We start from the raw sequence: 23,675 nt of genomic DNA on the forward strand, positions 1-23,675 counted from the left end.
AGAAAGAAAAAACATTTGAGTCTTTATCTTGGGGTTCATTTCACCTAACACCAACTTATCAACCTTTTCTGCTTGTCTCAGACATATACTAGTTCTTGCAAATAAGGGAAACCATGGGACCTATGTTTCTTTGGGCCTGGCTTACTTCACTTAATATCATTTTTTCCAAGTCTTTCCATGGGAAGGGATGAGAAGGGGAAACAAAGGAGGAGGCAACAATGCTTGATAACAAATGTACTCATTACCTTGCCCATATAATTGTAACCCCTCTGTATGGTATTTTCACAATAAAATTTTTTTTACAAAAAGATAAAAAGTTAAGGATCATCAGGATTTAAAAGCAAATTGAGTCTGAATATCTGTAGGCTTACACATTACTGTAATTAGCTGCCAATTGTTTCTAACCTGATTTAGGATTGAATGGGAACATGATGAAAATTTATTAAGTTGGCAAGTTACTGTGATATTTTTTTTTAATTCCCCCTGTGGAAAAGAAAAAAAGTAGGGAATCATGGATATATGTGACAATTTTTTTGATAAGATTTCTTTGATAAGCTAAATAACTCATATAAAACATTTATAACTAATTTTGCTTCTTACTAAAATTATTATTTAGTTTATGAAACCAAATGGTAGTTTTGGTGAGGAGGAGTAGTTTTGCCTGTCACATAAAAACAGCTCTTAGAATTTGGCAGCTTCATATCTGATTGGATGGTTGTCTTTGAAACTTTAAAATGTGTGTGTGTGTGTGTGTGTGTGTGTGTGTGTGTGTGTGTGTGTGTGTATGAGAGAGATAGAGAGTGAGAGAAGAGAGCCACAGAGAGAGAGAGAGAAAGAGAAAGAGAGAGAGAGAGAGAAAGAGAGAGAGAGAAAGGTATGTTTGCTTTCCTTCCCTATCACTAACCATAATTTTCCTCTTTAGGGCTGTAGGTTTTATGTGGGATTTCTGTTTGGTATAACTAAATTATGTTAAAGATTATCCTGTTTGGGGGATGGTTGTGGGTTTTGTCTTCTTTTATTTTTGTCATCCAACTTTTCCAATCCTGTTTGGAAAATCATGAGAGTAGCTCTGAAAGTTATTTTGTGCATTGTTCTTGGAAATAAAAGTAATGCAGAAACAGAATTCTTAGAGCCAGAAAGAAGCAATCTCTGTTAATATTGATTTCAGTACCTTTACCAGATAATCAGGGGAGAAAAACCCAGCTCAGCAATGTTCAGTGCAATTTGTACAGACCTACTTTGATTGTTAGTGAGCAGGATTGCCTCAAACCTAGGTTTATCAGCCCAGTGAACACACAGAGAAGGGGAACATCTTCTAGCTCTAATAAAAGTACATGAAAATTCCTCAAATATTATTTGGAACCAATTTAAATTATAGGTTTGGGAAATGATTTACAAGAAATTGTTGGAGGAAGTTCATGGTTTCTCTGCACAAAATTAAAATGGTGGAATAATAGCATGTGTGTGAAAAGGTAGATTCATCTATTAGATTACTAATTAACCAAAGTAAAAGACTGCCATTTCTTTGGCATTTTTCATAATGAAAAACAAGAATATAATAAACCCTTCAAGTGTTAGTGTCTATCAATTTCCATCTTTTCTTCCTCAGAGTAAGTTGTCAGTCCTGCTATTAGTCATATGATTGGCAACCAAATGCTACTAGTAGGTAGTAGGTAGTAGGATCAGAAATGATTAAAATGAACATATAGCATTTGTGTGTGAATGTTAGTGTGTGTGTGTGTGTATGTGTGTGTGAATGACAGAGATTTGAACATAAAAAGATTTATTCAGCAGTTACTATGTTCTTAAATACTCAGTTGAGGTTTTCTCTACAACAACCCCATTTAATGTTCTAGAAAACTCTCTGAGGGTTAGCACTATTACCTCTATCTTAGAGGTGATTTTGACCTTGGAGAGGTAAACTTGGGCTTGACTTGACAGCAGAGGAAATAAGAATTTTCATATACTCTTCATGATGGAAAGATTATGGTTGAATAATTTCCAGGATACAATTTTAACATATCAAAATGGAGCCATTAAAATCATAGCACAAACTCAAAGATCTTTAGTTATTAGTTAACTTTACCCTCTGACATTTCAGCTCCAGAGGGAGAAGGCAGGAAGAACTAGTTTTCCAGACATTAAGCCATAAAGGCTAAAAAATATTACTATCTGGAATCTTTAACTCTTATTTCTTGCTTTAGGGGCAGGAAATGTTTCTCTTTTCGTATTTCTCCCTCCTTTAACCCTGCTACCATAAAATAAATCTTTGCAAAAAAAATTACTATTCTTTTAAACTGAACTAATCTTTAAACATAAAACTCAAATAATATCCTCTTGGAAAGGTAGAAGTTTACCAGGCTATATTTATGGTGCCTAAATTTTAATATCATTGGAATGCATACCTGTTCTAACCCATGGAATGGTCTTATTTTGAAGGCTTTTTAATTTTATACTTAGCTTTAACTTGATTTAGTAAGTGGCTAGGGCACATAATTACTTCTCTTACATAAATAGTGCACCTACAGAATCACTAGCAAAACCAGTCCACCTCTTGAGGTTCATCATCTTGCCTCACATCTGATTTAAAGTATCAGATTTCATGGCAAAAATTTCTTTATATATTATAAAAGAGAAAATGTTAGTTTTGCTCTGGTGGAATTACCAGCTTCAAATAGGAACTCAAACTGGTACCAGGAAAGTTACTGGGCACTTTCTAAATTTGTTTGATCATAACAAATAGTGAAGCTTATAATCAATTTTTTTTTTAAAAATAGCCTGAGCTTTGTAAGGAGAGCAAAATGAAAGTATGCATAATAGTTTTAATTGACCTGAACTTTAAAGGTGCATGTTGTACTTGGCTTTTGAGACTGACCAATGGGCCAGGGAATAAGAGGCAGTCACCTTTCTTTGAGCTGGGTTGTGCATCATTCAGACAACATTAAAAAAAACCCATCTTGCCAGAACACTCTTCTCATACCCAGTTTGCATTTTAGACAGTGTTCTCTCTGTCTCTTCAATATATTTTCTGGATCTGTTTAGGGACTGCAAAGTAATTTGACAACCAGACTAAGCCCAACATAATTGGAAGAGGGAAGCTGCCAAAAAGCAATCAGATCCACTACATTCCGAAATCAAGTCTATTCCAGATGCCTGGTGGACTCTCCCCATCGCAGCCCCAGGCTGTGAGCTCTATGTGACTGGAGTTCCAATTGGATGTCCTCCCCACCCCACCCCCAACTCACAGACCTGAATCCACAGCGAAGAGAAAGGCGAACTCAGTCACACCTGTTCTCAGCTATGCGTCCACCAGTAAGCCACACAAAACTTACCAAGTAAAGAAAAGGTCAGCTTTGGTCCTAGATGACTTTTGGAAGAACCGAGCCTTCTGGTGCCTGTCACATTCCAGGACTGATCTGCCCTAGCTCCTAGCTTGCTGTTAGAACTTTTCTTTAGAAGCTTTTGTGCTCCTGGCAGTTCTGTCTTGGCCCTGCCCCCAGACACAACTGAAGTTTGCAAATGAGGAAGGATGTCTCAATCTGAAGGTGCAGCCGTTTCTGAAAGGCACTTGGAGGTTTAAAAAAAGAAAAGAAAAGAAAGTTAAACGATTTTACAACCAGGAGGTGAAGCAGCTATCAAGACAAAGTACTTTCACTACACTAAAACCATAAACCCCTCCCCAACAAATGCAAATAGACCATTGGCTCTGTTTAGAAGGAAGAACATTTCTCACCTATCAGTCTTTTGCCCCTGGGCCAGCAGCAGAAGCAAGAGTAAGTGAACAAGCTCTTCCACCTCTTTCTCACTGCTCACTGAGACAGCTCTTTGATTGCAAAACTCACTTGGAGAAGAAACATTGAGGCATGCAAGGAGGCGTCACCTACCTCTCACCTGAGCAGAGATGAGGTGGCATCTGGTTGTTCATAGCTGGTTGCAACACAAACCTCTTTGAAGAGAACAGATTAGTTGTAGAATGGCTGGGATTAGTTTCTCTTAGACTCATGCCATCTTTCCTTTGCAGTTTTGGTTGGATTAAAAATCAGTTGCCAGAGAGCCCAGGCACCCCAAAGACACATGTTTGCTCTGTGATTGGACTCACAACACACAGCCCTTAGGGAGACAAAAGGGAAAGGCCAGGGTGGGCAACATGCCAGGGATCCAGAACTTGGCTGCTAGACATTTACTAGGGGAGTGCCCAGTGCAGACAGAGGGCTTGTTGGACAGAGCCCAAGATCCAGTTCTTAACAAGGTCACTATTATATTAAAAGACAGTCTTCAAGTATCAAGAAATTCTAAGAAACTGATCACTAGCCCTCTATCCTCTCTCACTGACACCACCCTAGTCAAGAAGACACACAAAACAGCCTCATGTACTACTCGTTGCTTCTTGCCCAAAGGACTCCAATGGCTGTGAGACTCAAAGGGAAATGAAAGCGCTAACTCAATAGGGAGAAAAGGCAGTCTCAACTCTGCAGTGACCTTTTTCATGATTTCTTACACTCTTCTTCCCAGAATTGTGATGTCCCCTCCTTAATAATGTTCTTTCTGTCAGTTTATTTCAAGGTAAAGTTACCTGGGTCTCTGCATCTGTGGTTACCTCCTCTGCATTCCTTCTCTCCCAAGTCTCTCGATCAAATTACTGACACCCAGCATCCAGGAAAAACAACAGCAGGTTTAGTTTCCCATGTGTGGGAGGGGCGTGTGCATGGGAGACACCCTCATAAATGTGGCTAACATATTATACCTCCATCAACTGAAGTTACAAGTACACCAGAAGGAATCAGTTAATTATACTTAATAATGCATGATGTGACATAGTAGATATGTGCACAGTTACTTTTTTTTTTAAGTTCTCTTCTTATGTTCTACTAACAATTATTGTCCTGTACATTTTTGTTCTGGCTTTTGTTAAAAAAAACTATGTTTTGTATGTCTGTTTTCTAATAGAATGAGCAAATGGAGAAAAACAATAAATATATCTATCAATATTTAAGATGTGAAAAATACAAATAAAGAATTAAGCCCTACTAACAAATAGACACACAAACAAAAACAAACAGGAGAATGAAATTCTGGTCTTCACTGGAAGAGAACTGTTAAGTGAACAGGGAGTGTAGATTTCCTTTCAACACACTGATTTCATATTCTTTGCATTGCTATAACTAAGAGTGGTACGGTGGGGCATAGAGTAGGTTTTTATTTTTTTCTTTTGTCGGTTGTGGGTCTTGAACTCTGGGCCTGGGCGCTGTCCCTCAGCTCTTTAGTTCAAGGGGAGCGTTCTACCACCTGAGCCACAGCGCTACTTCTGGTTTTCTGAGGGGTTTATTGGAGATAAGAGTCTCACAGGCTTTCCTACCCGGGCTGGTTTTGAACTGTGATTCTCAGATCTCAGCCTCCTGAGTAGCTGGGATTAAAGGTGTGAGCCATCAGCGCCCAGCTCATAGAGTAGTTTTTTTTTTTTTTTTTTTTTTTTTTTTTTTTAATTTAATTTTATTTTATTTGAGAACATACTGTACAGAGGGGTTACAATTACATGGGCAGGATAATGCATACATTTCTTACCAAGCATTGCAGCCTCCTCCTTTGTTTACCCTTCACCTCCCTTCCCAGCCTCCCCCCTCCCTCCCACCCAATCATACCCCCCCTCCCCCCCCCCCCCCGACATTGTAAAGCTGGTTTTGACATGACATTTTGTACTTCTCATTGTTGCAACAGGTCCACCTGAATCCTTAAACGACTTGTTTGTCCCCATCTCCTCCACATGTTATACTGACATCAAATATAGTGAAAGCGGGGGTTACACTGTGGGGGAGGGACATACAAAGCAACAAAGAGATAATATTATAAATGCGTTAGAGACACATTCACGAAAGAAACAAAAACATTAAAATACATATTTGAGGTTTCGTTTTCCTAACATCACATTATTTGACTTTTTCCGCTTGACTCATACCTATACTAGATATTGCAAATAAGGGAAACCATGGGACCTATGTTTCTTTGGGCCTGGCTTACTTCACTTAATATAATTTTTTCCAAGCCTTTCCATTTCCTAACAAATGGGGAAATGTCATTCTTTCTGATGGAGGCATAGAATTCCATTGTGTATATATACCACATCTTCTTGATCCATTCATCTACTGAGGGGCATCTGGGTTGGTTCCATGTCTTAGCTATGGTAAATAATGCTGCAATAAACATAGTTGTGCTGGTAGCTTTAGTGTGGCCTTGTTTGTGATCATTTGGGTAAATGCCCAAAAGTGGGATTGCTGGGTCATTGGGGAGCTCTATGTGGAGTCTTTTGAGGAACCTCCATACTGCTTTCCAAAGTGGTTGAACAAGTTTACATTCCCACCAACAATGAAGTAAGGTTCCTTTCTGTCCACATCCCCTCCAGCATCTGTTGTTGTTAGAGTTCTTGATTTTTGCTGTTCTAACTGGAGTGAGGTGATATCTCAATGTTGTTTTGATTTGCATTTCTTTTATGGCTAGGGATGTTGAACATTTCTTCATGTGTCTATTGGCCATCCTTCTTTCTTCTTCAGAGAAGCTTCTCTTTAAGTCTTTCGCCCACTTACTTATTGGGCAGTTGTTTCTTTGAGGATTTGTTGTTGGGTGGTTTAATTTTTTGAGTTCCAAGTATATTTTAGATATGAGACCCTTGTCCGTTGTATGGCTAGTAAAGATCTTCTCCCAGTCCGTGGGCTTTCTATTGATCTTGCTAGCTATGTCATTTGCCCTGCAGAAGCTCTGCAACCTTATACAATCCCATTTGTCCAGCCTTTCTTTGATTTGTTGTGTTTCCGGGTCTTTATTCAGAAAATTTCGGCCTGTGCCAAACAGGATTCATTTCAGGGATGCAAAGCTGGTTCAATATACGCAAATCAATTAATATTATTCATCACATCAACAGGAGCAAGAATAAGAACCACATGGTTATCTCAATAGACGCAGAAAAAGCATTCGACAAGATCCAACACCCCTTTATGATGAAGGTTTTGGAAAAATTAGGAATCCATGGAACATTCCTCAATACAATAAAGGCTGTATATGACAAACCTACAGCCAGCATTATACTCAATGGTGAAAAACTAAAGCCATTTCCTCTTAACTCAGGAACAAGACAAGGATGCCCACTCTCTCCACTTCTCTTCAATCTAGTATTAGAATGCCTAGCTACAGCAATAAGACAAGATGCAGACATAAAGGGGATCCAAATAGGGAAAGAAGAAATAAAACTCTCCCTCTTTGCAGATGACATGATCTTGTATTTAAAGAATCCCATAGACTCCACTCCCAAATTACTCAAGCTGATTCAAAACTTTGGCAAAGTAGCAGGTTATAAAATTAACCCCCAAAAATCAATGGCTTTTCTGTATGCCAACAATGAGAAAAGTGTGGCTGAAATTAGGAAAGCAACTCCATTTGTAATAGCCCCACAAAAAATAAAATACCTAGGAATTAACTTAACTAAAGAAGTGAAGGACCTCTATGATGAAAACTTTAAAATCTTGAAAAAGGAAATCAACACAGAACTTAAAAAATGGCAAAACCTCCCATGCTCCTGGATTGGAAAGATTAACATCGTGAAAATGGCAATACTCCCCAAGGCTATCTACAAATTCAACGCAATACCTATCAAAATTCCACCCTCATTCTTCAAGGAAATAGAAGAGGCAATCCAAAAATTCATATGGAACAATAAAAGACCCCGAATAGCAAAAACGCTCCTCAACGGAAAGAACACTGCTGGAGGAATATCAGTACCAAATTTCAAACTCTACTATAAAGCCATAGTAATCAAAACAGCTTGGTATTGGCATAAGAACAGACCTCAGGACCAATGGAATAGAATTGAAAACCCAGAAATGAACCTACAGACCTATAGCCATCTAATCTTCGATAAGGGAGCTAAAACAATAGAATGGAAGACAGACAGCCTCTTCAGTAAATGGTGCTGGCAAAACTGGTTAACTACATGTAGAAAACTAAAGCTAGATCCTTATATATCACCCTGCACCAGAATCAACTCCAAATGGATCAAAGACCTTGAACTCAAAGCAGACACTCTGAAAACATTACAGGATGGAATAGGAGAAACCCTGGGTCTCCTTGGCACAGGCCGAAATTTTCTGAATAGAGTAGTTTTAGAGGAGACTCTACATTGCTTTCCACAATGGCCACATTAATTTACATTCCCATTAACCAGGTGCAAGGGATCCCTTTATTCCATATCTTTTCCAGTATTTACCTTTTGTCTTGTCGTCTTGATAGCAGTGCAAAAAGACATTTCATTTTAGTTTGAATGTTCCCTGCCCTGATAATGATATTTCGGCATTTTTCATATTTCTATTATCAATTTTGTATCTTCCTTTTGAGAAATTTCTTTTCAAGTCTTTCCCCCATTTTTAAAAAAAGCAGCCTATTGGTTTTCTTGTTAGAGTTGGGGTATAGATGTTTTGGGGACTATCTTTTTGTTAGTCATAGTCTGCATGTATTTTATCCCATTCCATATGTTGTTGATTATATCCTTGTCTATGCAGAAACGTTTTAGTGTGATGCAATCTCATTCATCCCTTCTTGTTTTGATTACCTAGCTTTGTGGTTTTATACAAAAAAAATGTCGAAGTCTGTGCCATTGAAATATTATTCACAATGTCTAAGTTAGAGAATCAACCTAAATGTGTATCAACAGATGAATGGATAAAGAAAATGTGACACACACATATACATTTAACAGAATAGAATTCAGCTTAAAGAGGAGGAAATTTAGTCATTTGCAGCATCATACATGAACCATGAAAGCTTTGTGTTAAATGAAATAATCTAGGATCAGAAAGGTGAATCTCATATGTGGAATCTGAAAAAAAACAATCAAACTCAAAAGCAGAGACTAGAATGGTGTTTGCCAGGTACTGAAATTTGAGGTAGGGTGGGTGGACCAAGGAGTGTTAATCAAAGAAATAGGGAGCAAACATAGTCACTATTTTAAATTATATGCTAATTAGAGTAAATAATTACACAAGTAAATGATGACGTCTCCTTTAGATGTAAAGCTTAAGTCAGCATTTCCCAAAGGGCTCTTCTGTCCTCCCTGCATTTGTCCTTTCAATCTTAGCTTGATTTCACACATGACTCTCAGAGCACACTCATTCCAGAAGCAGCAAACAAAATTAACATTTTAGATTTCAGATGGAGGAAAGGATACCATAGTGGCTCATGAATTCCATACATGGTGCCAGGACAAATTGGTTCCAGAGCCTGTGTAGTTGGCAATTTGCCCATACAGCTATAATTGTCACTTAAAAGGTGATGATGCTTTTATTACCTATGATGACAGAACTCTCAACAATGGACAAGGATAGTCCAGAATTCACAAAAGAACACACACCTGAGACGTGCAAAGAAGATAAATAGAGAGCTGCCCTGAGCCTTGCCAATGACAGCAGCTGTAAAAAATTAATTATTGGTACCTATTTGAGTAATTAACAGCCATGTTCTGCACTCTGTCAATAAATTGAAACTAAGTATATTTTTTAACTTAGGTTGAACAGAGGGGCTGAGAATAGATAATCTGATCATTAAAATGATTTATTTTATATCATTTCTCAGTGGAACAGAGGTCCCTAAGTGCTTTGGAAGTCCTGTACTGGCACTCCCCTTAGATCATTCAGTAGGGAATGCTACCTTGGGCCCTGTGCTAGAGTGCTCTAGTCTGGCCCTCCCCCATCATAAGGTAGTTTCTCTATGGGATCAAAGTGACTGGACCCTCTACTATTGCTCTGTTTGAGATAATGAGATTACAGTCCTTGACTTTTCAGACCTCTGAAGATTTATATCTGCTTCTAAGGATTGTGTATGGTTCCTTCACCTCCTGCCCATCACAGCTATCCTGAACATTGGGCCTATGGGTAGGATCTAGGGGTGCCTTTACATGTTGATGTGGTGTACAGGCAGATGATGCTTATACAGATATGCTGGACCATTCATATTAGTCACACAAACTCCCCCCGGAACAGGAAGAGAGAGGAAGGATGAGAAGTGGAAGAAATTAGAGCTTCAAGGTTGCAGTCTGAGGGTTGAGTCCTAGGTGTCATTTTTTTCTTCTCCTCTAAATTATGATGAGGAACAATAAGAAACCTGAGGCGAAATTCAAACTTGCCATTCAGGTTATCATGAATGTATGAAGCTATCAATTTCCAGGTTTGGAGGACAATACTCAAAATCAGGGTTTATAAATAGTGCCTTGTTAGTAAGTGCTTTACCACAGGCTACTGGAGGACAAACAAATACAAGCAATCTTGTACATCCACTTGATTGTAATATTTGCATTTAGTGTGGTCAAAATCTTCAGTAAAATATAACAGAACGTAAATTTGGAAAAAAATGCTCTCTCAAGCCTTTCAGAGCCTCAGTGCATAGAAAAGTGCCAGGAGATATTTAGTAAAAACTTGGTACCAACAAAAGTCCTATTAGTTGTGTGACTTCATGCAAGACATTCACCTACACATTGATATGTATTTTCTAAGGATCATGGCTGAAGGAGAGGGTCATGGAAACCACTTACCATAGTCCTTGACATTCTATGCAGTTGTCTTTAGGTCAAGCCAAATGACCATGTATCTTGGGGATTTTCTTATAAGCTTTTGTGGTAGATATCTCATTTGCATAAAGCTCTCTAGGGAATACCACTCACACCACACAACACCACACCACACACACACACACACACACACACACACACACACACACACGCACACGCACACGCACACACACACATACACACAATGTACTGTTATTCATTTTAGAATATTCGGTCAAATTTCCATTTGACTGTATGTTTGGTATCTGAGCATAAATTAGGGAAGTCTTATGCTTTGACTTTCTTCTCAGCTCTATTTTATACCCTAGAATAGGGGAAAGAAAAATGGCTTTGAATTAATACTTGAGATTTGGTTTCCATCTGTTCTCAGTGAGGAATGTTCTGAGTTCTCACAAAAGACATGGAAGACATAACAAAGTGTGGAAGACTCAGGATGGAGGCTTTCTGATGGAGATGGAAAGACTTGGAAAAAATGGTATGAAGTGAAGTAAGCCAGACCCAAAGAAACATAGATCCCAATGTCTCCCTTAGTTGCAATATCTAGTATATGTCTAGGATAATCTTACCAGACAAGCAGTAAAGGTCAAAAGCTATGTACATATGACCATATAAGATGACACTAAGCAAAATGAACCCCAAGATAGGAACACAAGAGTTTTTTCTTTGTTGCTGTTGTTTTTAATGTACTATGTGATTTTTTTGTTTCTTTGTATCTCCCCCCTGTGGTATAACCCCTGTTGTCACTGTATTTGATTCAGATGCCCTTCATCTTGTAAATACATTTTTCTAATTTGGGTGGGGGGACAGAGAAAAAACAAAATGCTGAGACAGGGATACAGGTTGATACATTGAGACGTACAAGACACCATGTTGAAAACGAGTTATACAGCTCGGGTGGGGGGAATTGGGGAGGCCTGGAGGGAAGGGATAGTAGGGGAAGAACAAAGGAGGGGTAACAATGCTCGATAGGAAACATACTCATTACCTTACTCATGTAACTGTAACCCCCCTGTACAGTATCATCACTGTAAAAAATATTTTTAAAAAGATTCAGAATGACATTTTCTGTCTTATTTGGATAATTCAATAAAGTTTAACAATGAATAGCAAATTCTGCTTGAAATTATTGTACCTCCAACATACCTCCCATTTGTTGGTGATTTGTACACTTAACATGTGATTATTCTTTTTCCAATAATTAATAAAAAGCAAGCTTTCTAATTCTCATGATGACATTTTCCATCCTAATGTACATATTTCAAGGTTCATTCCCTAAATGAGCTTTGCTATTTTCTCAGGATTTAAATTTTACATTTAAAAAAATCTTCGTAGTGCTACAAAGAGCTATCTATTTTACGTACGGTCTCCTAAGCAAAGTTGCTCTAGCTGAACCCTGTTGCTATAAATCCAAGTGCCTAGGAGAAGAGTCTCTTTGGAACATGGCAAAGATCTTGTTTGTGAGTCTTCTTTTAAACTATCCAAAAACCAGTCTTTTCTCTAAAAAGATTTCCAAAAACAATCTTATGACCAGAACATAAAAGTATTTAAAACTAATTGAACCTATGCCTAAACAAAAACAGATTCATCAATATGCGCACCAACTTAAAGAGAGAGCTCAGGAAAATTACCAGTAAGTTTAGAAGTATAATTTGTGATGGGGAAAGTCGTTAGCCATTTTCTGACCCAATGATCTTATTTTATAGTGGTGAATCTGAGATAGCTCTAAGTTAAATAAAACTTGATCTCATCAGAGGACAGGCCAGATAGCATCATCTTTTGTATTAGTCAAGATGAGTTAGGACATGGCACACTAATTTATAAATGCAAGAGCTCACTGGTCTAAGACACTTTCATACATATCACATGCCTGTCATGGGTGGTCAGGAGCATCTGTTCCATGAACTAGGGGAATCAAGGTTACTGAAGAACATCACCAGTTGCTAGGATGGGTATGTGTGTGAGGAGGTGTGGTGGCTGTAAGCATAACTAATGATGTCTAGAATTTAGACACCTGTCTGCAAGTGACATGTATAAGTTCCACTTATTACCATTAGTGGTCATATAATTCTTCCAATAGGTTGGAACTGCAATTCTACTTTGTTATTTAAAGGAGATTAGCTCCAAGCACCAGAAGTTGGGTGAAATGATTGTACATTTGACTATGTTTATCCAACAGTTTCCCATCCCATACTATCATGTCAATCCAAATCCTATTGGCCTGTCTTGAAACTAACTGGTTTCTTCTTAGTCTCAAGATGAAGAGTCAAAGTGATGCAGAAGATAGATCCTGCAGTATCCAAGAAAATTTTTCTTCTTGTTTTCTTTTATCTACTGCATAAACTTTCTGCAAGCAGTAGGAATATTTCCACACCAAAACAATAGACAATTCAGTTGGCTGATTTGTTGTTTAACAAATGATGTGCCATTTGTATTTGAGAGATCCTTTTGAATGCCACAATAAAAGACTTAAACAGATTCTTGGATTCAGGGATTGATAACATGCTGTTCAAAATGAATTTGGACTGTGACTGGAAGAAAATATATTTGAGATTAAAGTACTGTTAGTGAGATCTCCTAAAGACCATGCATGATTCAATGCACAGGCAAAAGTAGATCCTTGAAAGTAGATCTTAAATCTCACAATATTCCTTTTTCAGGATGTATTTACAATATTTTTCTTTGTTTTTTGCTTTAAAGAGTTTTTATAACATTCTCTGTTTTTCTTTTGTAATAAATTTCCAGTTAGCTCCTAAGGTTCTGATGTCACTGTTGACTTAAAGGAGTTGCTTCTTATTTGCCCCATGAGCTGAGCTGCAGTAGGACAGATTGGCTCACTTTATGCAATGAATGATGATGTGTTAGCTCGTCTAGCCAACTTTCAGTTCCTCAGGATCCTTTTTACTTTCTCCTTGTTTAGAAAATTATGTCATTTTGGTCATCAAAAGCCACTAAAAGATGCCCCACCCAGACATGTGTATTTGATTTGCAAATGAAGGAGTGAATTTTAATGTTCAGATGCTTTTAGACAGATAAACCAGAAATATAAAAACATCTCAATGGAATGGTTGTTTTATTCTCTTAATAAATTAGTTAAAAGGATTCAGGCTGGCCTACTTACAGCTTTAAAAATAGATAAATACAGGGCTTGAGACTGAAAGCTTCTTGAAACACAGAAAAAATATCTGGAACTCATTTGTTGTGCATTAATGTTACTTGCTTACTTTCATGAACCCATCACAAATATGTTCTCCTCTATTTCATCCCTCTTTAGTTAATACAATGACTATTATTATTGTTTGACTTACTAAAATGACACTGAATTGTATTGATAACTTACTATTTCAACAATAGTAAGTTAAATAACGTTAATGGTAAATGCCAGATATGTAGGAATTTTGATGCATAATATGGACATACTTGTTTTTCTTGGTGAGAGTGGAAATAAGATAAGTTTATATGTGGAATATGGCTGCTTAATCCAGAAAATAAAAAAATCTTTTAATTGTTCTCACTTTCTTTTACTATAAATTATTATAGGATAAAAATTTGAACAATATAGAAGCATATAAAGTACACAAACTCTTCCTTGAATTCCTGCCTCTCAACTAGTTTGTCAGAGATAGTTATGGAAACAGTTGAGGGATATCTTTCCACTTTTAATATCTATATGAGCTTATATAAAAATATGCATACATGCACTTATATATGAAGCTCATGTCAGCTTGTATATTTTATTAGAATTGAGTGTAGCATACAGTTGCATATGTAATTATTTCCCTCACACGATGTAAGCTCTTCCAGGGCATACTTGCTATTTTTAAACTTTTCATTGACAATTATACATACTTGTGAATACAGTGTGAGAATTTGATACATGTATGTGATATATAATGATTCAGTTAGGGTAATTAACATTTCCATCTTCTTATATATCGACCATTTCTTTGTGCTGGGGACTTTCTTTCTTTCTTTTTTTCTTGTCACGGGGCTTGAATTCTGGGCTTGCGTGCTGTCTCTCAGCTCTTCACTCAAGGCGAGTGCTCTACCACTGGAGCCACAGTGCCACTTCCAGCTTTCTGGTGGTTTATTGGAGATAAGAGTCTCATGGAGTTTTCTGCCCAGGCTGCTTTTGAACCATGATCCTCAGATCTCAGTCTCCTGAGTAGCTAGGATTACAAGCGTGAGCCAGCCAAGCCCTGCACTTTCTTTTTATTTTATAAAGATGTTAGTTCTTTATACAGTAATAGTTTACTTTCTGATGGAGGCATAGAATTGTTTAAATAGGGATACAGGTGGACCCATTGCAACAATGAGATGTACAAGACGTTATGTCGAAAAATGAACTTTACAACTTTGGCGAGGTGGGGAAGCAGGGAGGAGGGCAGGGATGGGAAGGGGAAACAAAGGAGGAAGCAACAATGCTTGATAAGAAATGACTCATGACCTTGCTCATGTAATTGTAACCCCTCTGTATGGTATTTTTACAATAAAAACCTTATTAATAATAAAAATAATAATTTACTATTTTTAATGAATAATTAAAGAATTAAAGAATAATTTTTCACCTGATAATGCTGAAATAGTTGACCCATTGTAACAATGAGATGTACAAGACACTATGTTGAAAACAAACTTTACAACTTTGGGTGGGGAGAGAGGAGTTGGGGAAGTGGGGAGGGAAGGGATGGTAGGGGAAAAACAAAGGTGGAGGTGACAATGCTCTATAGAAAATGTACTCATTACCTTATTCATGCAGCTATAACCCCTCTGTACAGTATCTTTACAAGAAAATATACATTAAAAATTAAAAGATTTATCTATAGGCAGTCAGGAGAATCAGAGCATGTTATATTTAAAAGGTAAAATGTAAATAGTGATATGAACAGTTACATTGTTTTTCCAAAGTATTTAGGCAGTAAAGTAGTCTGGGCTGTCCAATAGAAGAAACAAGATATACAGAGACTATAAAAGAGATTTATCATAGAGGCTAGGGTCACGGCTCAAGTGGTAGAGAACTTGACTGGCCAGCCAGCACGGTCTCTGTGCTCAAACACCAGTGCCACAAGGGCGATAGGGAGAGAGGATGAGAGAGAGAGTGTGAGAGAGACAGACAGACAGAGGCAGAGAGAGAGAGAATTTTTATCATAGGAATCAATTATTGGAAGCAGAGCTGTATGATATCCTGTTAGCAATGGAAATAAATCACTTGAAAGTGAAATATCTCAGAACTGGAGTGTTGGTGGTGGTTGAAAGGTAGAATTCCTGGTGCAATTCCACAGCCCAAGAACCAGGATCTTGAGTGTCTAAGCAGCATAGGACAAAATAGATGGTTTGGTTCAGGGAGAGAGGATTTTCATATCTCACACCCTTTGGCTCTCTTACCTTCTCTTTCTTTGTGCTAGAGGTTGTGGGAGGTGGGCTGGAGGAGAGAGGATTCAAACAAAAAAGACATAGTTACAGTTAGAAGAGCCAACTCCACTTCTAACTAAATCTCAGAGAGCCCTTGCACTCACTTTGCTTTTTGTCTATTTTAATATGAGGCATTTAACATTTCAGTTATCAATTTCAGTTTAAAGAAAATAGAAATGTTCTGTTGAGTATTTTTAAAAATTACTCAGTGTATAGAAAATTGGAGTTTCTATGATACTAAGATACTTATTTCTGCAGATGTAACACACACATTGTTCCCAGAGAAGTTCTGTCTTGGTTAAACATGGATGCTCTTACAATCTTAAATCGCATGGGAAACTAAGGCTACCATCTGTGGAAAGATGCTAAACTAAAAGAAATATCTTAATCCCTTTTTCATCAAAATTTAGCTGTCTGGCACCTTATGCTTTGGTGGATAGAAATCAAAGGGAAATTGAAATCATCTTGAGAGGGCAGGCTGCACCCATTGTAGCCTTCCTAATAGAAATATTCTAACCAAAATACGAAGATCATTGCTTTTTTGATATATTGTGAATTGATTCTGAGCTAGACTCCTGGATGCTGATCAAAATGGGGAAAAATAGGACATTAGAATCAGGGAGATTTGGCTCCAGTCATCCTGGTCCTACCTAATGACCTAAGGTAATTTAAATTCTCTAAATTTGGTGTTTATTTCTTTGTTCTAGCTATTTTTGGGATACATTTTTTGAAGATTATTTTCCCAGGGATAGCCTCAGACTGTGATCCTCTTACCTATACCTCTCATGTGGCTAAAATTGTAGATGTTCACAATCAATGAGTAAGTGAAGATGAAATTTTAAAAAGTGAAGTAAAAAATATTTTTTGAAACAAGGCCCTGGAAGGATGATCTTGGACAACACCCAAAATACACATTGTAATATAATGATTATTTCCGTATTTCTTTGTTTCCTTACACTTATTCAGTGGACCACACACTGCATGTGCACAATTCTGCCCTTCTCCACAGCTAGTTTGTATAATAATTGTACAATAATTAGAGCCATTACCAGATTCCAGCAGAATCAGGACAGCTAATCACTCAGCATAATCAGGCTGTGATTTCTTTGTACTCTAATAAAGTCCATGCATTGTGATCATGGCTTGCCATTCTTTAATTTTCACCTTTGGCACTTGTCTTTTTTTTTTTTTTTTTTTTTTTACAGAATCACCATGTTCCATTATCTAGACTATGATATTTGAACACCATGAGGGAAGTGACCAGACTGCCCGCTGAAAGGCATTTTCTCACGTTTTGTTCTCTTCAGTCAAGAGAATCTAGGGAGTTATGGGCCTAGGGCAGGTGTTTGGATCCTTGTATGGCCACAGGGAGGAGTCACCGTGCTCATGGGTGCGATGTTCTTTTTTGTCTTTAGGTAAGTGAAGAGTAAATTCTATTGTTTTAAGCCACTGAATGTTTGGGGGCTCTTCATATAACCCAGCTTAATAAATTCTATTGTTTTAAGCCACTGAATGTTTGGGGGCTCTTCATATAACCCAGCTTAATTGAATTACATAATTGCACAGATATAGGTCTAAATCTAAATTGAGTTTTTGATAGGTTCTTGGTGTTTAGCTATTAACTTAGCCTCTCTACGCTTATTACATTGTGTGATATGTAAGTATGTAATGGTCACCTGTTCAGTGTTCTTATGTGTCAGTCAGCTGAGTGTAGCTGGAGACAGAGGCTGGCAAAGGAAAATGAGAGACCTGATGTGGCTCACAGACCACATGGAAAAGCGCATGTGCCAGTCAGGATATAGAAGAAAGGACTAATGAGAGAAATAACACCTTGTCTTCTTCTGAAATTGCTGCGGACAGAGCAAGGTAAATGACTTAAGATTACTGAATAATTTCAGTGCACATATGCACACACAACATATAAGAATGGAACTATTTCTTGGAAGTTTCTTTTTCCCACTTGGTCGTAGGGTTAGTCCCAGTTACCGGCATTATGGTATGTCTTCTGCATGTATGAAATGTCTTCTGCAGTCTTATATAGACCTTTCTCTGGAGATTTTCCACTGTAATTTATTTTTATGGTGAAACTTTTGGGAATAAGAGATTGTGAAGATTGAGGTTCAAGGCCAGCCCATGAAACTAAAGTTTGTGAGATTTGATCTCAAGTAATCAAAACACTGAGCAGGATGGTGTGCATCTGTCTTCCAGCCATAAGAGAATGACAGTTCAGGCTCACCCTAGGCATAAGCAAGTAAAAAACCAAGCTGGTGACATTCAAATGGTAGAGGGCCTAGCAAATGCAGGGCCATGAGTTCAAATCCTGGAGTTATCACAAATAAAGTAATGAAACGAAACAAAATAAAGTAAAATAAATTCTTCTCAAGTCGTTTGTACTATATATTTTGGTCACAACTGACCAAAGGATCAGTCAGTGCAAAAGTAACAAATACAGAGAATTGATACCTGAGAACTGACCATGTGGTTCTTAAGCCTGTAAAACTATGTGTGGTAAGAATTTGCACAATTTTCAGGAAGTGGCTTAGGAAAAGCATAGGAGGCTCTTCGTGGTGCTTACTAGGTGGTTCTGGTAGGATATCAGAAGACTGACATTCACACAGGAATGTGTACAGTGAAGAATGGGTTCAGGAGGGTTCAGATGAGAATGAGCACCATCCTGGGAATTGATTTAGAGTCAATTTATGTCACATTCTGGCAACATGCTTGTGCACATTTTGTTCTATGTCCTCAGCTTTTGAGTGAGACTAAGTTTTAAAATAATGGATTAATAAATTTGGTGGAGAAAATTTCTTGACAGCTCAGCATTCATTCTGTGATGCTGTTATTACTAGATGCTTTTAGCCTGATTTATATAGCAAGAATCAGGAGTGGAAAAAGAGCACGGTAGAGTGTGGCACATCTATAATCCCAGCACTGTTGAGGCTGAAGCAAGTGGCTAGCAAGTTCTAGGTCAGCCTGGGATACGTAGTGAATTACAGGCAAGTCTGAACTATACAGTCAGACCCAAGATCAGAACAAACAAAACAAAAATGAAAATGAACAAAAGAAAAACCCCAAAGTCAACTGACCAACTAACAGAAAAACAACCAAAAACCCCAAAGGGCATAGATAGATTTGAAAAATGTGCAGTCTGTCTGGAAATCCAGTTAACTGAGAGATGTGGACAAAGAAGGCATAGTTGCTAAAGAGTCTAGTAACATAAAGAAATCAAGTTATTTATGCTGGGACAAAAGGAAAGAGGCTTCGAGAGCATTTGAGGAACTGGCCTGATTCTACTCATCAGTGGATCAAGAGTATAAAGGTTGTAACAGTTTTAAGAGGGCAACTTCAATGTATCCTCCTTACACAAAGCTGTGTAGGAAGTTGTGTTTTCAAGATTAAATTTTCTGCATCCGGCTGCTCAGGCAGAATGGCAGCCATAGTCCAAGGGAGTCTAGTCACTGCTCAAGCAGGTGAGAGACCTTGATCTTCTCCATGTGATTCTGGTTTTATAGACATGCAGAACACAGAGGTACAGGATCTGGGAGGTTTCCATCCAGAGTTAAAGAAAGGTGTAGGGAGACCAGGGAATGTGTAGCAAGGTCATAGTTCCTCCAAATGGTCTCTGAGTTGACAATGTGTGAAACTGTGAGGATGAAGCCTAAGCTGTAACAGATTTTAGGAAGCTAGAGATGCCAGAAACATTGAATATATGCCAAGGAAAGTTATAGGCAGGAAGTAGAGCCAGCCATATGTTGAAGTCCAATCACCAATGTTAGGAGGGGAGGGGGGTGGTCAGTGAGAAGCCATTAGTGTTCTTAGGAAGGAAGCCATAAGGAGCTGCCTTCTGCTTTCTGCATGAAGGAACATCAAGGAAGTACCATATATGAATTGAGAAATGACCTTCACCATACAGTGAATCTGCTGCTGCTTCAGTCTTGACTCCAAATCACAAGAAGTAAAATTCTATTGTTTATAAGCTGCTGAATGTCCAGCATTTTGGAGACATGATTACTCTATCTGAGGCAGGTAAGGCTCTCTCCTTATTAAACTTTGATTTTTAGTTATTTACTAATTAATTTATTGATTGATTGTCCTGAACAGGTTGGATTTTACTTTGTTTCTTAAATTCTCTTTAGAGCAAAACTTCACTTCCGTTTGCTTGACATCATCTCTTGTAAACAAATTCTGACAAGCCGGGCGCTGGTGGCTCACACTTATAATCCTAGCTACTCAGGAGGCTGAGATTCTGAGGATCATGGTTCAAAGCCAGTCCAGGCAGAAAAATAGTCAGACTCTCATCTCCAATTAACCACTAGAAAACCAGAAGTGGTGCTGTGGCTCAAGCAGTAGAGCACTCGCCTTGAGCTGAAGAGCGCAGGGACAGCGCCCAAGCCCAGAGTTCAAGCCCCAGGACTCAGAAAAAGAAAAAAAAATCTGACAGGTTGTCTTCTCTAGAATGGACCAAAAAATGTAGCAAGGCCTCTCTTCAAGAGCACAATCCGTGAGTGGAGATGATACCTGTGTATCCCGAGTCACCTCCCCCGGTGGGGTTCTTATCAAGGACATTCAAAAGTCACTTTAAAGATTGTAGTCATCTTTACAATGATGGGCCGCACAAACAATAGTGGTCTGTAAGATTATGTCGACTAAGGACTTAGTAGTTTGTGTGAAAACACTCTGAGGTTGGCACAATGGTAAAGTGGCCTCATTTCTCAGCATAGTGTCCACGTCACTAAGCAGCGCACATTTAGGGTAGAGTGCTTTGAAAAATTCAGCAAGAGCCAATTTGATGAGGATCAGTAAGACTGATGAAATGTCATTGTCTGCCTGGTATATATATTCCCAGTAGAATCGTAAACTAGTCTTCCACGAGTTCTGTGGCCTTTTTGATGAAATCCAGATCTGCTGTGGTTAGCAGTAACTTACAGTTTCTAATTTAATTTTACCCTGGAATAGCTACATTTTTCAAGAATAAGTAAAATTATTACTAGACAAAGTCAGTATCTAATCTTATTTTGCTAAACTTTCAAGTGACACAAATATTGACCACTTTTTTTAGGCCAAAGTCCATTTTTACCTACTTTAAAAAGACATTTTATTCACTAAGTAACTAATAGAAAGAATTTCTCAGAAACACTGCTGCAATCTCTTTATTTTTTAAAGCAGACTTTCACTCCTGCCAAATAGAACTGATCTAACTTTGGATAAGAGGGCTACTATAGAAACCCAGTAACACAGCAAGGAAATAGATTTCCCTTGAGCTTCAGAAGGAAAAACCCAATCCCTGCTATTATCTGCAATTGCTACTTAGTAGGCATTTCTCCATCTGGTTCTGTAGCCCAGTGTTGCTGTTGATTCAGTCTGTGGTTCATTCAGAGACCCGAACGAATGCTGCAATCCCTTTCAGCTCACTTCATGATGGCATGCCACCTACAAACACAGGCAGTCGGTATGGCACATTTCACTTGCAGATAATTGCCAGAACTCCTAGTAACACAGTGTGAAACACAATTTTTCAAGGCTAAGTATAAATAAGAGTGCTGAAATCTTATCTGTCCAGAGTCCAGAATCTAATCTTGTGATCACAATTTTCTGAATGGTGGTAAAATGGTAGCTTATAGTTGTGATGGGAAAATTTTGTTCAATTCATTTGAATTAAATTCAAATTAGTTATAGTTACTGAATATGTAACACTCAACAGTTCAATTAATGCATCTTTATGAAACACCTTTTTATATATGGCACTAGCTGAGGGAGGTAACAAAATATCCCGTTTTAGTGTGCTTTTCCATTTTTGTCTACTTAGGGAGACAAAATTTCTTCTTGGTATCAAGCACTAAATCTTCTCTGTGTGAATCAAATTGTTTTAATGGCAATTTGTTGTATCAATGCTCACTCTATCATTTATTTATCTATCATCTACCTGTCTATGTGGCCTATGTGCCCATCCATCCATCCATCCAGCATCTAGCTATAAATCACACACACACACACACACACACACACACACACACACACACACACACACACACAAATCCAGGATGAACAAATACCTCTAAAGGATCTGCTATCTAGTCATGTGCTGCTGTGAAAGAATGAGAAGCTATTCGCTAGGCTCCTGCCTGTGGAAATTAGTATCAGTAATCTAGGAATTTCCCTTCCACTAGGTTCAAATGTTATGTGAGAAGGTATTTTTTCAGAAGGATATTGTATTACTGGAGAAAAAGATGATGCCTAGCCCTGTCCATTGCTGGCAAGATAAATGCTGCTATGCTGCACAGATTAAAAGAGAATCATGGCCAAGTAGTGGCTCTTAAATTAGGAAGTGAATTAGAAAAATCATTATTGTTAGTGACAGATGGTGCAAAAAGTCAGTGCTCTCTAAGAACAGAGGAAAAACAGGGACAGGTAGCCACATGAAACTGACTCTATAGAACAAACACTCCAGGTCTGACAGGTCAGAAATAGAACATTGTGCAGGCTGGTAAAAAAGGACTGAAACCTGATGGAAGGCCTCACTTTATCTGAAGCATGCATGTGTCATTCAGAAAGGATGTAGGCCAGGAGAAGCAGAGAGACACAAGCCAGAGAACAGAGTACCCTGATTAGATACGGAAACACCCATTCTCCACAGGCAGATGTATTCTTATTAAGCAAGCAGACACACTGTTTTCATCAATGATTCCATATATCAGAGTGACTACAAAAGATCCAATTCTTTGCCTATCAGGGGAACTTCTGATAAGCTGGCTAGCAAACAACTATCCCATCGGAAAAGAATGTCCAACAGAAAGAGATGAGTAGATCCATTCTCTTTTAGAAAGCAGATACTTTAGATTATATACCCATGTGAGAATGATTTATCACAAATAGAATCCACTCTACAAATCAGTTAAGGTCTAGCTTTTGGTACTGCTAGGCTGAGTGTTAGAACCAACATTTTGTTAGATTCGCCAAGTAAATAGCAAAGAGAGAAGCCTCTTGGTTAGCTACCTGATTTCCATCTGGTGACAGGTTGACTTTGTTACCTGCTTTGTCTCAAATGTCTTTAAGAAGTAACTCTTCTAAGCCTCAGAGAAGAGAGGGTTGGATGAACCTACATGTCAGGGGGTTAAAACATGAAAGTATCTTAATAATAATATTATTTTATACTTAACATTGTGTCTGGCAGATTTTTAAGAACTCCACTTTTCTTTTTTTTTTTTTTTTTATTGTGAAAATACCATACGGAGGGGTTACAGTTACATGGGCAAGGTAATGAGTACATTTCTTATCAAGCATTGTTGCCTCCTCCTTTGTTTTCACTTTTCTTAACTCGTTTGAATATTTTGTGAGGGAAACAAGGATTTCAGGACATACTTAGGCAGGAATTCTGGCTCTTAGAAATCATACAAATTTCAATTACCGAGGTCAGAAACAGACTTCTTTCTCCCAACAGTCTAGTGTTTCTCATTTCTCTGCACTTAGTGTATGTGCTTAAGCATTTTGCTGATCTCCATACAATTTAAAGGTGAGTGCAGAATTGTGGCTTTTAAAGACTAGGCAATGCTGTGAAACTACACATTTACACAATTTATATTTAAACTTTGGGATCAATTTGGTCAATCACTAGCCCAATGTGAGCACTAGAACTATATAACTAAGAATAGGCAGATACAATCTT

The 23,675-nt window shown here is 38.0% G+C and overlaps 1 protein-coding gene across 1 annotated transcript in view; it reads right to left on the reverse strand.

Annotated features, from left to right (window-relative positions):
- Bbox1 (gamma-butyrobetaine hydroxylase 1) overlaps positions 1-3,475 on the reverse strand; it is a 58,767-nt gene extending 55,292 nt beyond the window's left edge. Inside the window, exon 1 of the mRNA XM_042691521.1 lies at positions 3,333-3,475. The gene's annotated coding sequence lies outside the window, so the exon portion shown is untranslated. The remainder of the gene's footprint in view (positions 1-3,332) is intronic.
- Between the last annotated feature and the right edge of the window lie 20,200 nt (positions 3,476-23,675).

The sequence above is a fragment of the Dipodomys spectabilis genome, unplaced genomic scaffold, assembly GCF_019054845.1.
Source record: "Dipodomys spectabilis isolate Male_0828 unplaced genomic scaffold, ASM1905484v1 ptg000145l, whole genome shotgun sequence".
Taxonomy (NCBI): Eukaryota; Metazoa; Chordata; class Mammalia; order Rodentia; family Heteromyidae; genus Dipodomys; species Dipodomys spectabilis.